Consider the following 16,321-nt stretch of genomic DNA (forward strand, 5'->3'; position numbering starts at 1 on the left):
CAATCCAACCCAAAATTAGCATATTTTATGCGTAACCTACCCAGAGTAAAACTAAAACTAAGTAAACATATGTCATGTAAAATCTTAGCGGAAACCTGCCACTAAGTGAACGAATTTTATGTCTAATGCAGTGTCAGCAACACAAACTAAACTCAAAGTAAATAAATTGCATAAGTAAATACTCAATAACAAACTAACACAAAGTCACCAAATTTCATGTATGAAACCTCCTCAGCAACAATCCAACATAAACTAAGCACACTGCATGTGTAACCTCCTCAGCAACAATCAAACACAAAGTCACCAAATTTCATGTATGAAACCTCCTCAGCAACAATCCAACATAAACTAAGCACACTGCATGTGTAACCTCCTCAGCAACAATCAAACACAAAGTCACCAAATTTCATGTACGAAACCTCCTCAGCAACAATCCAACACAAAGTCACCACATTTCATGTGTAACCTCCTTAGCAACAATCCAACTCAAAGTCACCACATTTCATGTGTAACCTCCTCAGCAACAATCCAACACAAAGTCACCACATTTCATGTGTAACCTCCTTAGCAACAATCCAACTCAAAGTCACCACATTTCATGTGTAACCTCCTCAGCAACAACATAACGCAAAGTAACCGCATTTCATATGTAACCTCCTCAGCGACAATCCAACACAAAGTCACCACATTTCATATACAACTTCCTCAGCAACAATCCAACACAAACTAAGCACATTTCATGTGTAGCCTCTTCAGCATTTACAAGCCCCGGGTGACAACCATATGGTGGAACCTCCAAATTCGTCGGATCGCTTTCTAAGGAGCAGATTATACCCAATAAGGTGGCGGTCCGTGTGACTCGGTTCTCTGCAATTGTCTTATTGTACTTCTAGCACGGCTCCTCTCTATGTAGTCGGCTTTAGAGAAGTAGCATAAAAGAGTTTAGAGTGTTAAATGATAGAATTCTTAATAAATTATCATAGTATGTTTCGATTTATATTTTTGTGGTAATTCTAATCTAGGTTGGCGAGGATGATGTAAAAATACGAATAACGAATGCCAGTTTGACAAGTGATAATATAAATTGTAATCCAAACGAGCTTAATATAGAATATTACACCATGGGATAAAGGGTTATTTAATGTTTAACGCTTAGTAGCTGGCTTTGGGATACCATTGTTGATTAGGAAATCACACGCGGAATTATATTTTTGTTAGTCTAAGTTGTGAATAGTCCTAAACTCATTCAACCCTTATTGTACGTGGATAGCTCTGTTGCTGTAGATTATAATATTCTAGCATAGTTATAAATGCATAGAAGTAAATTTAATGGAGAGCTTATCCCTTATTACCACTTTATTAATAATGTTCAGCATAACGTTCCCCTAAATCTATATTTTGACCACTGGTGGTGGTAAAATTGCTGAATGAAGTTCAATGTGTTTGTGTGTGTGTGCGTGAAGAGTGCACGATATACATTTTTATAGTGAACATCATCGGTGAAAAGGATATAAGATCAAAAGTGAATAGAGAACATCAAAGCGTGAATAGGAAATTCTGGAAAGAGAATATTTATTGTACATTGAAATTCGTATAGTAAATAACTATTTTATCGGTTATACTGAATAGTATATTTCTTAGTGTGAAAAATTAATAATGAGCTGTAATTTCCCAACTACAACAAGAAAGTTCTTTATCCAGAGTTAAGTTATGTGTAGATCAGCAATGGTGGACAGCGGGGAATAATTTACGAAGAAAATCATTAAAGAACGATATAGTTAAGTATGGTAAGGAAATATAATGAAGAGCTACGAATAAACATCTTCCAAACACCTAAGTATTAAATAAACTTCCTAAAATTATTCCGGGCATACTTAGCTGGAAAGTAAAACATTACACCATAACCAAGCGCAGTAAAAACAAAGTATCTTGTAAACAGCACTGCGATATCTCAGTCTGTAGACTGCAGAAACACGACGTAACATGTTAGTGTTCTTACAAAGGTCTAAAAGCGCCGTATGATGTCAGGCGTTTGTTTAAGCTGTTTGTTTCATTGTTTCAGTTGTGTCAGCTGTCAGAGTTCTCATTTCAACGTCTTTTGTCTTCAAACTTAAGAGTCAACAATATGTTTAAATTATAAAGAGAAAGTTAACATTCTCCGCCGTATTCAAAGTAACTTGGAGGATAATTTATTCTGGCAAACCGAGTAACCAGGCTAGCAAAAGCGCAAACATTATACTATAAGAATAAAATTATGGGGGATAATTTATGCAAAAGGAAAAAAACTGCTAATTAGATTAAAATGTATTTTGATTTATTTACACTTTGCCTAGAATAAACATATGGCAAAATCTCACTTTAGAAACCCTGAATGTACTGAATTTAACATACTTACGTACAAATTTGTACGTACACACCTACCGATAATTTATACACATTTGTAATCTACACCAGATTAATATGCAATACACCATTTGTTTACACTTAAACTCGCTAATATATTCTTTTGCTGATTTCCCATTTTGTTAAAATTAATGTGATCAAACAGCCATTCACATAAGAAAACGAACAAGATAAGAACTCCTTAAGCCGATATATTTAATAAAAGAAATTAAGGTTTCTAATTCATCTAATTGTGCCGATTTAGCATCTTAAAATTTAATAAAATATATAAATAATTAAATCTATATAAATAAAATTAGAGTTTTGTCTGTACTTTGCTCAGAGTTATATACTTTTAGGTTATTTTTACGTTTTATACATTAAAGAAGCAGAAACGAGTCTTATCTCTATTTCTGTCTGTCTGTCTGTCTGTCTTTCCCTTTGTCTGTGGAACACTCAAGATGGCATTTTACGCAATCTTCTCCGTGAAAACCAGAGTACCTATCAAGATCCAAGTCATTTTAATGTATTCACTGGATTGGCGAGAGTGTCTTTAGTGATTTAAATATAGCCTCACTACTTTTTAAATAAAATTACGGACGTTCAAAAATGCAGTTTTGTGCGATTTTTGTCAAATTTTCGTTCAATTTTTATCACATAATCGTCTATGAAATAACGAACAGCTGTTCAGATCAAGATTATTTTTTCTAGCTGACAATGATATGTTTACAAATGTTGTTTACAAATACCGCAACCATTTCGAATCACGTTTTGAAAGCAAATCCCAACCTAGTGAGATTAAAAACGTTTTTCTTACATAACGGATTTAATTAATCGCAAGTGCAATAATATAGTCTAATAGTGTAACCGTAAATGAAATTAAATAACTAGACATCGTCCAAATCGGAACCAGAAATTCTTTGAGTATAAAATGTTTCTTGAGTTTTGACAACCAGAAAGAAGACCTTGAATCAGTGTTGTATAGGGCTGGACACTGAAATGATCGTCGCCAATAGCTTACAAAAAAAAGTTTCCACTATGACGGCGCTTCAATGGCGGTTGTGTAAAGTGTAAAGTAAAAAATCACAACTGCAGTGGGTGATTGTAACAGAGGTTTAACAGAGGAAGTGCTAAACACGCTTTTCCAATGTGTCACTTTCTGTTTCTACTCACCGTGTGATGCAATCGCTGGACCATACAGCCAATAGGCCCATAGCTCATATCTTGGGTACGTAAGCCTAGGTCTACATATTTATTCATAACAACCTTTTTGATGACGATCCTTGATACCGGTAGTCTACTTTTCCATAGAATACATGGCCTACCTACTTAAGAAATATAATTACAAATGACCAAAACCCCAACATTGTGTGATTTTCGTCACATTTCCTTCTAATGTTAATAGATATACTAATCATTGTTTAGCGAATGCGTAATCTATTAAATAACAAAAAGTTGTTTGGGTAAGGTTGTTTTTTTTTTCAAACTGACACCGATAAGTTTACGCTATAACTTTTTACGAGAAAATCCAAAAGCAAGAGATCAATAACCTCGGGACTAGATATTAATGTATTTAATTGGTCGGATGTACTATAGTTCTTAGGTAGGTTCTTACGTAGGTACTGGTTCTTTTCCTTAGAACCGTTGGTAGCTGCTAGAATCATTTTTACGTAGGTACCAACACATCACTGTAGTTTACAAATTAGTTATCGTTGGTGTTGCACCTTATTTATTAGAGCCGTCCGTATTCAATTTAAGTGATGTCTTAACTCTGTATAAGTTTTGCTTTTTCTGTCTGGATTCCAAATCTTAGCTTACCCGGTATGCTAAGAAAATGATAACCTATTTGAGTAAAACATTTGTTGGGCAAACCATCATGAATTGTTTACGCCTTTATATTGTTTATGTATCAATAGTTCGTGGCCTTTTTTGGATTGTTGTGTGTATGTCTGTTGGTAACGCATTAATGTCCTTATTTCTCAGTGTTTCACGGAATGGACAAGAGCACCTTTGATACTGAAAATGTCAACCGGAATAAAGTGTTAAATGGTGAGGTTGAGGTAGTACTTTAAATACGTTTAAGTTAACCGATGTGGAAAGTAACTTTCAATTATAGGCCTACTTTAAGGCTACTCTTCATGGATCTATAAAACATTTTTTAGTTTAATCATTGGACATATGGACCATAACGATCCGGGTGACATTTAATTGCGAAGCATTTATTTTGGCTTGTACTGTATTTGCGAAGGTTTATATATAATAGTTTTACCAGCATATCTGCAAATATGCAAACTAACTGCTGTTCTTAATCTTAATATAAGAAGGTTTCAACTGACTACTATAAGATACCCGTGCGTAGAACGGGCACACAGCTAGTAATTCATATAAGTTTCTAATATAAACTAGATTAACATGCAGTATGCCATATTTTAACACTTAAACTCTCTAATATTTGTTTTTCTGATTTCCCATTCGATTGACATCAATGTGATAAAACAGCAATTGAAATTAAAAGAAAACTAATAAGATAAGAACTTCTTCGACCAATAAACCTTCTAAAAAATTAATGTTTTTAAATCATCAAATCATGCCAATCTAACAACTTGTTAAAATGTAAAATATATACATGTTTTTGCAGAGAACAAAAAGAAATGCTATACTGAGATGTTGATCTTAAATCCATGCTCTGTCTCTTGCACTCGAGTGGAATGGTTTGAAGTAAAAACACTGTCTTCACAAGCTACAGCATCATTAATCATATCTCTTGCTTGTCGAGGCTAACAAAACGTTTAGATACAACCCCCTACAGTGTTGGTAGGGGCTGTTTACCAAGGCTTACATAGCCTAAATGGATTTGCTTATCAGCTGTGTTTATCTTTTTACTCTACTGCATAATTTTTAATATTTACTATATTTTTTTATTTTACCACTAATAAGAGTGCTTAAAACTACTAGCGAATTCTTTTTAAAACACCTTTAGTGGTATATAAAATTTTATTGGACACGTCATGGAGACCTGATGAACATTGCAATGAACGTAATCAGAGCGACCCCTTTTGTGTCACCCCGGCGTGATGATACTATGTCTAAGTCAAAAAGTTATATAATCAGCTGTTTTAAAAATGTTTAATGCAAACCAGTAGTTTTAAATACTATTGTGTCCGCTTCGACGTATAGTTTTACCAAACACTAAATGACATAAATGTTACAATGCTTTTTCCAAAAGATCACAAACATTTAGTTTTTATGAGAATTAGTTTACTCAATCATTAATCAGAAATTCTTCTTGCTCTCATTTAAGCTTTTATATGTTGATACTTTAGGAAGTTAGTATTTACCATAAAAATAGGTTAAACAATTCTTAAATTAATTTTTTATTCAATGTTAAAAATAACATGATATCAATTGAATCGTCGAAAACAAATTATTCTCGAACAATTTCTAACATATATTTCTTTTCATCCTAAACCATAGAGGCTAGTTTATTCATAATAGAATATTGCATTTTACTGTGGTTAAAGTCTACAAATTCCTTTGTATGTAACTGTAACGCACGGTAGATGTGATGAGGAGCACTAAGCACGTCAAGTGCACGTCCATGTCTAACAGTTAACAGCTGGTACGTGATGTAACGTAGCTACGTGGTCTACCTTCACTCACAGCTACGCTCTAACACTAACTACGCTGTTATGTGTTGTGGGATAAGACTTGTCACTGTGTTTACATTAAACTGGTTAACAAGGTGGGTTTTAAAACCTATTATTCTCGTTTTTTTTATTGGTATTTGTTTAGGAACGGTTCTTTGGATCCAACTGTTTACATCCCTTGAAGAATCCGACTTGAAGTAAGAATAATTTGGACAATGGTTCGATTAAAAAATAGTAATCGAGAATTTCGAACTTAATATTAAATCAAATCAAATCATTTTATTGAGCTAAGTTGACAATACATTGCATTAGCTAAGTCAAACATATATGATTAAACTAGCAAATTTTGCATTTTAAAGCGATCACAAAAATCATTTAGCTAACCTGTCAATGAATTTTTTTAACTATGTTGGAGAATGTGGCCTACAATAAATGCCAAATCTTTGAATTTGAATTCGTGTTACTTAACGCCTATACGTTTTCACGTTTCTATAAAAAAAAGGTGATCTGGCATACTAGTGATTAATACACTTATTAAGAGTAGGCTAAAGACAAACACTGTATGAAAACATAAAACATCCTTTTTTAAATAGCAATTTAAACGTAGCGTTAAACGTGAGCGTTGAAAGAAAGACGTAGTCAATGCTCGGCTTATTTAAAAAAGCGTTTAGAAGAGGATTCACCTGTTTTACCTGAAAAGTATATGTGATTATCTCATAGTGCTTTTTGTATGCGTAAACATGAACAAACTAGTCCTGTATTTGTTTATGAAAAAATCACAACATGGTTGGGGAAATATAGCTTTATAAGATCAGTATATTGTTTCTACAATCAAAAACATTTACAAATGGTTTAAACAAAATGAATATTTTCCAGGAATCTATCTGCATTGTTGAGGCAAACGTTCAACTAATTATTATAATTCAGTAAATTTATCCTTCAGGCATATGTAACAATCGTCTATACAACGTAAAGACAGGTATAATCAAAACCAGGTTATGATTATACAAAACAGTACAATGATATGCTACTTGCTGACAATGCAAACGTAAAATTATAACATTCAACAAGTCTTCAACAATGTCGTTGATCCCTCAAGGTCGCAAAGGCGTTGGTTTTGGAGTACTTCGCCCACTACCAGTCTGGCTCTAGAGAAGGTTACGATTTCAGAAACGAAATTCGAACTAAAATAAATTTTTAGCATTTATGGCTTGGAAAATGTTCGTTTTTCTAGTTTGTGGCAGCATTTTGGAAGTACAAAATTCGTGGTGAAGAACAGTTTTGTACCTTCCATAAAAAGACCACATAACGATAAGAATGTATTTCATGATCGATTAATGGTTTGGTTTTAAGTTGTAAAAATGTGTTTCACTAAGCCTAGCTTTGCATTCTAAAGAAAATGTATATTTAAACATCCTAAAAATTTACGTTATTTTATTTTCACAAAACCACATTTGAAATATAGAATCGTCTCTAAGCGTTTGCCTTGAAAAAATGCAATTGATTAAAAAGCAATAAATTGAGTTTTTGTTCACTCTTAAATTGGGATGAATCATCTTTGCCTTTTACGCATCCTGTTATTTGCGTCACAAAAAACAATCAATTGCTTTTAGGTTTATAATAACAACATGACTCGGGGATTTAAACCACTTTGAGATGTTGGTCCAGCTTTTTAAAACCCCATACACATAACGAACCTCGTAAGGTGTCCACTTACGATTTGAGACGAACCGTTGGTCCCACAACGATGAAATTACTAAAACAGTTCCCACTAAAAGAGCCCTAAGGAATAACTTTATATTTGAGAGATTTGGAATAAAGGATTAATGAATACCAGAGGTCCACTAGTTCAAATCTCACAATTGTCCAATTGGGCCACAATCGTCTCAATTGGGACCATCAGTTTGACTGAAATCAACCTTACGAGATTCGTCCTGTAGGTATATTTCCTGGGTAGCCAAGAGGTAATAGGTCTCACCTTTGACCTTAAGGTTGCTGGTTCGATCCTAAAGGGTCAATTCTGGGCCTAAATCCCATTACTTTAAATTGGGCTATTAGGTAATGAAGCTTTCAAAAATAACTAAAATTTCACGTTTTAAAGCAAATACAAGGATCTAAATAGGTGTCTCACGAACAGTAAAAAAAATGTCAGTAGCGTAAAAACACAAAACATAACAAAATGGCTCACATTTAGGTACAGGAGAACTCATAACCTATGTTGGTGGATTTCATTCCCGCTAAAATCCTCCACTAAATTTATACTATATAATCAATCAATTGAAAATCTTCACTTTTCCCTCTAGGTTTCCACATGACTTCAGGCTGGTCGTGAGGGGTCGCGACATTATCAAGTAGATAAAATCCATTGGTGATTGGCTAAGTTTTAACCTAGGAAATCAGGGACCGAAGGCTCACGCTCTACCACTAAACCAGCTCATTCCCCAAAAATGTCCACGAGCACGTTCTGTTATTATTTACACCAATTATATTTTTTTTCTGTACTAGGAAATCTTGTTCCAATTGTCATAACAAAATTCAAGCCAAGTGAACAAAATCTTTTCCCAAAGATGACTCAGACTCCGTTTCCGTCCGAAGTGTCTTGTGTAGGTTTTATGTCATCTACATATCCTGCCGAGGCCCGTGCCAGACGTCTTTAATATTTACCAAGGACTTCGCCCACTGAGAAGGGGAGACGACTTCGATTCAAACACAATACGTCGTTATGTTTACATGAGAAATGATACGATCACAGGATTAATGTGAAACAGGAATAGTGAGTTGTTAAGATTGAAATTTTACAATGTACTTTATTTGATTTATAAATAATAGTGCTTTGTATTTAAGCTGCTAAATGGTTGGTTTCAACCAAGTGTGCAAAAGTTTAATTTAAATATATTTATTTTGTAACGTTTTACATTTTCATACAAACATTTTAAATTAATATTGCATTGAACATCATAAATCATTACCTCTCGAAGGACCAGCATAGAATAAAATGTCTTGAATCTGTGTTACTAGTTTAACAATTTTAGGTAAGAATTTGGGTTGGGTTTACAGAGAACTCATTCACTGAAATAGCATTACTGATAAAGTTATGATAAATATTTTGAAAGGGTGCAGTTCTGTTGGATTGTTACATTGTTATTTTAAAATAACTTTATTACAATTCTATAATATCCTATCATCTTAAAGATGTTAGATTTAGTCTTTAAAACGTGGTCAAGACTCGGCATGATAAATATTTCCATCATATTTATTATTAATAATAAGTGTATAACAATGGTATAACTTATAAATTTTTCATCCCTGAATGCAATTTAAATTACTGTAATTACAACAAGACAAATAAAAAATAGTCTGTACCACAAAAGTAATGAAATTTTGGACGATATTATATGAAAACCATTCAATTACAATTTGTATCAATAAAATACTTAAACCTCTACACTGCAAGACCCTTCGACCTCTGAAAATCCCAACATGGTAATGGAAAGAGTTCTCCAACCTCGCCGTAACGAATTTCATTTATTTTATTTGGGAGTCCACTTAAGATAGCGCAAAGTACTTTTAAAGCGGCGGGAGAATCGGACGACCCTCTACAAATCACAACTAATGAACAACCCACAAAAAAAGCCATTTCTCCACAGTAGATGGACCTTAACTTCCCTTGACTAGTAATTACGGATAACATTCGTGTGAACGTTATGAATGAGACATTATATTTTTAATGTTGTGTTTTCTGTACAAATTAATAATACTGTATTCGTAAATCACGATTTTTAAACGAGACTTTTGCTTATATCCCTCCTGCTTAGGACTTATGTTTGAATTATATGGAATTATGTTTTAGTAAGAATTTATTTTATCTCGTATCTTAAATGTATTTCATCCGAGCGGTTATCTAAAAGGTTGTATAGACATGCTATAATAACAGAAAAAGTAGGGAGAGGGTTTAGAAACAAAATAACATAGAGCTCAAGAGATTCTGTAGTCCACAACAGTTTATGAATTTTTTAATTATTGTTAAAAATAAATTTAAAATCATGAGTTTGACGGTTTCAAGCTCTCTGTGTGGATATTTTTTACGTGCTGATTTTCGTTTATGTGTGCCTATTCCTTTATGCTTTTAGGGGTCAAAGTTGTGTAACTAGGCTTAATAAAATTATAGAAACACAGTCCACTCAGTAAATAAAAAGTTTAGAACATGTCTACAAAATGCAGTATGACAATGTTTGTGATATTAAATTTGCCTTTGTTAATGTTGCCTGAGTTATTGTAGCTCCTTCTAAAATCATTCAAGTTCTTGAGACTTGATTACGAAAAAAATATTTGATAGTGATTCAATTAATTACTACTATGAAATTTGATACTATTCAGTTTGAGATACTACCACCACAGAAATGTCTATGCTCAGTCATACTCAACGATGTAATGGTCACACTCTCCGCATCAATCAAAGGTTCTACATAAATTGTACAATACATTAACCATAGTTTTTTTTTCCTCGTGAAGGCGCTAATAATAATCAAACTTGACTGTTTCATGAAAATGTTCCGTATCCGAATGTGTACCCTATTAAATAAATATTAACTTCCTTGTGATCACATTATACTACAACTACCTAAACCAACTCAAAATCAACTGAAAAATGTCTGTTCTCTAATTGTGCCTGTAACCTCTGGACACTTCTGCCCCGTTCCGCCCTTTTTCGGAAACAGCGTGTTTAATTAGTCCTGTCCGAGCCGCTTTGAACCCGGCGCCGCGTACCTGTTGGCCCGGATGCCCTTTTTTGTCACCGGGAGCATGCCCCGGTGGCCGTCCCGTGGGGCTTCGAGGGTTCGCGTTCAGGGACAAAGGTTTGGACACCTATAGGAGAAACTCTGCAGGTGGACAGTGTCAATATAAGTGACTAAAAGTCAACCCTTCGTCTATGTTTGTCACAGTGAAAAACGTTATAGACAAACCTTATGTCTGTAGAATTTGTGTACTCAAAGTGGTGTATGAATTTTCCCAACAGGAGTTTAGGTTGTACAGTCCTAATCTATCTTGGGGTGGAGTAGAACGACTTAAAATGTAGTGTTCATTTTTATGCGTTTTATTTATTTTATCTGTTTTGACTTACTATATGACCAGAGGATAAAGCCACATACAGGTGTTTGATGTTTATCCGTTTACAATACATAAGCTTTTTTACATTGAATAAAATACAGGTAGACAATTTTTGTATTTAAATTTGTTTAACTGCTTTCCCCGTTTCTCACTTTGGAAACTAGTAATAATTGTGTTTTTGTGTATAATTTATCAGCCGTGTTGAAATAGCTTCGTAGGGACAAGAATTTATAGAGTTTTTCATTCTGTGATAGTGTGTGACTAAGCAATTTTAATTTGCCTAAACAAATGGTAAAGAGCTGATACAGCATATTATGCCCTGAACTAAAGAAACAAATATAACAAAGTTTAAACAAATCGTTTTTAGCTTTCAGTGTATGAAAAGCGGTTGAGTTTTTAGAAAGGTGCTTTTATTTTTGATTTTTGTAAAGTGGGTTCTAGCTGTCAAAGATGATTGGGGGTTTAAGAAATGGTATTGTTAAAAAACAACTTTATTTTACTTAATCAGTAAAAGAGTTGTAATACAATTTATTCAGAACCCATCCTTAACTCATGCTTAAAATACGACGTATTTTAAACATGAGTTAAGGATGGGTTCTGAATAACCACGACGCCAACATATCAGAATATGTCGTATTCTGATATGTTGGCGTTGAATGGTTTTTTATGCACTTAAAAAGGTATTTACGATCGCTAGTATATAAAATAAACAGTATCAGCAATATAATAATACATACGTTCTCCCGTTAGCTGGATAACAACCCGTTATAGCCTAATGCGTAAACCTATTATTTTCCATGGGGAAAATTACACAAGTTGCAATAACCTTTACAGCATTGGGTGTGTTGGAGCAGTTGAACCATGTTTTTTAGAGTTAAAATAAACTTAATATACTAAATTATTCAACATCTTTAGCACCATTTTTATAAAAAACCGAGTTACTTGCTATATTATGAGGTTTAAATTTTCAAAACTCCATTAGAAATATAAATTTCCAAGTAAATTAATAAAACCCTGGGGATACCATTGATTAGCACGCACATGACTCACATCATAAAACCGGAATACTGGTGTAGTCTGTAGCTCCGTACACACATAACAAGTGAAAGATCACTTTGTAATCACACTTTTTGTTTCAGGAGGACCCAAAACGGGTTTCCACCCGAAACGCAATCTTCAAAAACTTCGACGAACACAATACTTCTTCTATACACTATGTACAGTGTAAAAAAGTCAAAATAGTCGATCACATTTCACTGGATTTTAACGATATTTGCAGAGAAAGCAAATCACATGTTTAAACATCTGATATGGGATGTCGACAGAGACAGATGGTAGTAGTGTGGTAAACCAGGCCTATTTGGTAAACAGACGTCTTCCAGACATTATGGAAATATCGGACAACAATGGGTAGAATGTCCCGACCTCGGGCCCGCCTCCATAAACAGCTGGGTCGGTCTGTTATCTTCTCATTTGAATATGGCTACTTTAAGCTCCTTAATATGTCCCTTGTATGTGGGTTTTATTTGAGTCGTATAAAGTATTTGGGGTTTTACAAAGCATACAGACTAAGCAAATATGATTCTACTAATAACCTTAAGTTTTACATCCTTTCCCACATGATGGTGAAATGATGACATCATAATTGTTTAATCACATAAAAAATCATCGTATAACAACACTTGGCTACGATTGTGTACAAATTAAGCCCAAGTTCATAAGAATGTCAATAAAATATTCACCAGAAGCATTAGAATTGATAGTAGTTGTTGTTGGCTTAGTATTTTGTCCCCTATGCTTAATATTGTATGACAAAGGTCCTATATAACTTTTAAATTGCTTATCTAAGTTAAAAAAGGGAAGTTTTCAGGAATAATTTCTACGTCCCTGTAGAGATCCGTCTCATAACTGAAAAGAAACTTTAATTGCTCTAAAATTATGTAGTGTTAGTGACCTCATTGCGTTGCTTTATGGAGAGTAATAGAGATTCACTACAAAATCTATTATGACCTTCCTTCGAAGTAAAATGAGATAATAATAAAATGCTTCAAGGGATTTGAGCTTAAAAATATACACTATATTTCATGTAAAGTAACTTGCAGATATTTAATCCTGCTAGAAACTAGTTCTAGAAGAAATCTAAATACTTTTAACGCTTTTACAATCAGTGTTTAAAAAACAAGTTTTGAATTAATCATTGGGATACGAAGCGCTTTCAATTGTTGCTTAAAAACATTAACCCAATTTTTACAGAAAACGTTAGTTGTAGCTTTATTAAGTCGTGAGCAACTAAATGGTTTTCAAAAGTCAGTAGACACCAAGCATTTTACTAAAGTGCATTTACTTTATAGCATGACAAAACCAATTCCATGTAATTCAATTATTTTAATCAAAGCTACAGCAAAACCCTCCCATTACTCGAAATTACAAAAGAGTCCAAAAATCCGGTTCACACGTGAAAACCAAACATCTAACACTTTCAGTTTGGAGTTGAAAGAAGTCAAACACAGCGGCACAGCGGCGGGTCGAGTAAAGGGTATTTTAAAACACATAACTTGTTGACGGTTAGGTGAGGAATGCTAGAGCTACAAAGGTGGTAGAACTGTGGACCTACAGACCCAAGGGTGTGGACCTAAACATGTCAGAATTGTAAATAGCTACATTTGGCGGCGGCCACGTGCTCTGACGATGAATCAAAATGTGTCAGTTTATGCAGTAGAATCTTGATGCAAGACCTCTCATGGTATATTATTTGTTGTCGAGGTTAGTTTTTTGTGCTTATCTACGTCATTGGCGTTTTGTTGTTTTGTAAACATTTTCGTGTTTGAGTTTTGGGTGGAAATGTTATAGTTAATATTTACTTATTTTTATACTGTAATAAAGTTTATATGAAACTTATGAAAATAATAACAAAATAATGTTATGGTATTTAAGTTGCTAATGAATATACAAAATCAATTGTCTTCATCAAAGTGTTATAATACATTAAACGACGATTCTTAATGCCCAAGAAAATCGTCATTGAAATATCATCTTTGCAAATACTACAACGAGAACGAACATTTGGAATAACATTTTAACATTTTCTTTTTTTGGGCTTTCTTCTAGGGCATTCTGAAAGCACATGATGAAACAGAAACTTCACTGATTAATAATTAGGTTCGCATTCAACTACTATTTTTTGGAAATTTAATTTCGTGGGTAATACTGAAATAGGTCACTAATTTCTAAGATCATTTATCGCACCTGTTCCCTTACATTCCTGACCACTTCACATCACTTGCTACCGGTCTCGCAACACTGACAAAGTTGCACTCTGACCTTTTGCTCACTGACATTTCTTAGGTCCACCACTTTCTCCATCAAGAGAAACGACGGGTTTTATTGCGAGGCTGAAAGCACGAAACCAGTCCTCTATTCGCCGTGGTCGGCAGCTAAAGGTCGCTCGTAAAGTCTTTAGGGTCACTTGTGGGGACTTTAACGCGTGACAAGTGATGAAAAGTTTCCGACCTGGTTGTCCCTGGGTGTTAGAAAATGTAGTGATCGTGTTGATGGCTATGGCAAGATCTTGGCTGTTCTAGTCGTAGAGCACGGGACTTCGGTCCCTGAAGTCCCGGGTTCAAATCTCGCCAAATTACGAAATTTTATCCAAGTGATAATAACACTAAAATTTATCCTGAAGTAATGTGAAAAACGATGGTGGGCTTGTGCCTAGCGTATAGAGAAAAGAGCAAGATCTTAAAATTGAAGAATCAAGCCAACAACCTGAGTAGCTGTGAGAAAAATAATTACAATAGTTGTTGGAATAGTCTATTGTTGGTTATATTTTTGCTAGGAGTAGAGTAAAACGGAGGAAGTGTTTTTCTTCGTTTTAGATTATATTCACAATATTCACCAAATATTTTTAGTGAGATTATGCGATAACGTCTTTTAAGCCATGAAATAATGCTTGATTTCGTTTGACAGTCGTATCACAGTCTAATGCCTAATTAAAAGGTTGGCCGTAAAGAATTGCAACATTGACTACTGTACTTCCTTAAGATTTCACACATTTTTATCTGAATAATGTTTCCTGTATTACATGGATAAATACTGTAATACATCTATAGAAAAAAATAGATAATGACTAATTGGCAGCTTATTTTTTTATTTTCTTTTCCAAGGACCCGTGCTTTTCAAACAACTTGATCAACTCCATAGAGACTACACAGTAGACTGTCTACCCTATGCTATAGCGTAGTCCCCGCTGAGTAAGTGAACTATCACAGAAGAGGTATGAATTAAATTTTTTGACATGGCACTTATGTGACAAAATATCTATAAAAAATAAATTTGGTAAATATTTGATTATTTACAGTAACGTTTACGTGTGAAATATTCTCTTAAATCAGATAAAGATTGTAAAAAACTATTAGGGTAGTTTGCAGTTCTCAAGCAAGTATTTTTCAATTTAAATTAATGAAATATTTTTATTACGTTTAAAACTAAACAAAGCCTAAAACACTTAACAATTGCAGCAATAGCAGCCTTTTTAAAACAATTCCACCATTACAAAAATTATAAAACATACAAACAAATATAGAATAGTACCACTCTAGAAGTAGTTATAAAACATAAATGAAAACACTCTAAAACATAAACATAAATAATGCATGTATATAAATGACATGTGTTTCAACAACCACGTATTCACTTTGAACATTTCAAATGTAACAAATGCAAATGCACCGCTGTATGTACATTTGTCCAACAATGAGTGCCACTATTGAAGGTCGTGTAAATAAATTATTTACTTGTAAAACAAAATGTCAGTAACGAAGCCAAAATTGTTTGTTGTCCTGATGTTTGTTGGAGAATTGAATTGAACAGTGAAAACACGAAACAATTCCGTCCGCACGATTGGTTAAAAACACGATTGGACTTTAAAAATCGTCTCTTCAGATATTATTTGCGTTCTTCGTTGTGGAAAAATATACCAGTTTATAAGGTTTTGCAGTTTATAGGTATTGCATACCATTCCTAAGAAATGACTATCATCATGGAAAATACTTTATTACCTACGTCCTACTGTCTAGTACATAACATTTCTGGTGTAGTGGTTAGAGCACGGGACTTTGTTCCCTGAGGTCCCGGGTTCGAATCCCGCCAAATCACCAATGGATTTTATGTAATAATACCGCAAC

The 16,321-nt window shown here is 33.9% G+C and overlaps 1 protein-coding gene across 2 annotated transcripts in view; it reads right to left on the minus strand.

The window, feature by feature from the left end:
* The window catches only part of LOC128994077 (laminin subunit gamma-1-like), a 211,878-nt gene that overhangs the window by 76,672 nt on the left and 118,885 nt on the right, over positions 1-16,321 (minus strand). The window lies entirely within an intron of this gene.

This window comes from Macrosteles quadrilineatus, unplaced genomic scaffold (assembly GCF_028750875.1).
Source record: "Macrosteles quadrilineatus isolate MER2022 unplaced genomic scaffold, UCM_ALF_1.0 Scaffold_5__1_contigs__length_97177068, whole genome shotgun sequence".
Classification (NCBI taxonomy): domain Eukaryota; kingdom Metazoa; phylum Arthropoda; class Insecta; order Hemiptera; family Cicadellidae; genus Macrosteles; species Macrosteles quadrilineatus.